The sequence below is a fragment of the Bidens hawaiensis genome, unplaced genomic scaffold (genome assembly GCF_021521415.1).
Source record: "Bidens hawaiensis isolate Kalapana, Puna unplaced genomic scaffold, B.hawaiensis_p1.1 tig00020645_1, whole genome shotgun sequence".
NCBI classification, from domain to species: Eukaryota; Viridiplantae; Streptophyta; class Magnoliopsida; order Asterales; family Asteraceae; genus Bidens; species Bidens hawaiensis.
The window spans coordinates 202,732-205,000 of NW_027493159.1; the positions used below are offsets into that span (position 1 = coordinate 202,732).

At 31.2% G+C, this 2,269-nt stretch overlaps 1 pseudogene; it reads right to left on the minus strand.

The window, feature by feature from the left end:
- Positions 1-1,041: 1,041 nt before the first annotated feature.
- On the minus strand, positions 1,042-1,377 carry LOC143561269 (calcium-binding protein KRP1 pseudogene; annotated as a pseudogene).
- Between the last annotated feature and the right edge of the window lie 892 nt (positions 1,378-2,269).

The window sequence follows — 2,269 nt, forward strand, 5'->3', positions numbered from 1 at the left end:
TTGTTATAATCCTGTGCCAAAATTAACTTTTTCCATAATTAACTAACCACTACTGCTATAATTGAGGAAATTAAGCTTGTTTGCTGTTATTTGTAGCTATTTATGTTTATTTATTAATCTTAATTTCTTATTTTTCAAAGTTTTAAAGTTGGTATGTTAAAATATTATGTATAATAAATTCGTAGTATTTTTTATAATAATGAACGCATCATATACATGATGAGCTCGCATCGCGCATCGGATTCTGAGACCAAACGCGTTGGAGCGCATTACGCAATTTAAAACCAAGCTCTTAACTCAATCTATTACCTAATTTGTATCATTGAATGTTTAATAAAAGTCACTTATCATGGAAACGCATCATTGTATGTGACGCAAAAATGTGTTAGACATGTAAATCTCTTACTACACATTTGCATAACTTTGTTGATATGTGAAAATCGATCATTTTTGTCGTGACATTTTAATGTTAACTAATTTGGTATTTCGGTTTTTGTTATAAAAAATATTTCTCTTTGTATCAGTTAAACTACTTACTACTTATATTTAATAACATTGTTTTGCTAATTCATTCGTTCATCAAGTATGTGTTATACGAGTCGTGTTATACTGGCCATATAACATTCAAAATTTAATCATTTGGGTTGTATGATAGGTGAGAAACGATCATATTAGTCGTATGATGAGTTGTATGAGATAGTGTTATATAGCTCGTATTATGTTTTTCTTTTTATTTAAAACAAAAATGACCGATATGATCATTGACAACGTCCGTCTTGACCTGTATGGACATTTCCACTATCATAATACATATTTGGTGAGTGGTGTTTTGGGCATCTCCATAATAATAACACGGTGTCGGATACCTAAATGTACATCAAAAGTAAAAAAAACCCGCACAAACATAAATGAATTTTTGCTTGAGCTTGATCACTTAACTTTAGCCGACAAATAAACGAACACAAACACATAATGACTTTAAACAATTATTTGGTAACAAACAAACTACATTAATTAAAAAAAAGGTTAATAATAAATCATCTATTGCATGGCTTCTTCTAACAAAAGCCAAGACTGTTTCATCAAGTCAGGACTTAACCTAAACATTAAAACACAAAACTCCATCTCATTCAAAACCCCATCTCCATCCAAATCTCCTTCCTTCAACATACTCATCAAATCATCATCCGTCAAATCCGCTAGTCCCAACACGACAACGTTCTGCTTCAAGCTGTCGAATGTGATCACACGTGACATCGGGTCCATCAGTAGTCCAAACCCATTGCATAGCTCGTCTATTAGACGTTCGCCACCCAATTTATCCGCCATTAAGGGCAAGAAATCGTGGAACTCGGGTTGGTTATTGTTGGTTGCCATTGATGGATGTGGGAATGAGATTATTTGGAATATATAGATGGGATGGAATCTTGGATTGTACACATTGAAGTTGCTACAACATTTCGATGTAGGATATATTGCATGTTACTATGTTGGGGATAAATTTGTCTTTTGTTATTTTACCTTATCTTGTTTGAGTTTCTAGATTCTAGAAGTTTTCAAAGAAATTTCTCTCTTTAGTGACTTAGTCATGTAAATTATAATATCTTATTATCTATTATCTATTATCTTTATCTGATAAGTATAAATAAGAAATTTGGTACCGCAAAAATACTCATTGTGTCATTTTGTGATACCTTATTGGTCAACAAAATTTACGTATACTCACCATCTTAAAGTCCATGATCATTGAGTTTTTACCAACGCCTGAGTTTCACGAACCAATTAACGTCACTTTCATTGGTCCACCTAACTTTTTATAGTTTTTTTAATTTGATTTTTGTTTCGATACCATAATGCACGTATCCGAAACCAACCGAATTTCCCGTCGACTGCGTTGACTTACCTCCTTATTTTAGACGGTCAATAATCATGCCTACTAAAATAAAATTCTAAAATTTAACTATCATATTATATATACACTATAGTAAAACAGACAGTCGGTGCCACAAGATGGATTTCAAGAGTTTTTTGTTATTGTTTATTTCTTTTTCTTTTTTTTTTCAATTTACCTTTTTTTAATTATATTTTCTTTTCTATTTGCAACAAGAATAATTTTAAGTTTTTGTTATTATCTATTTTTTTTGTTTTTTGCAAGTTAACTTTTTAATTGTTTTTTATACCGACCGATGTCGCACCCATTTTGATTTTCTTTTTTATTGGTAGCATATCGAACGTAACAAGAACCGACCTAACGTCAATTTTTGTATAC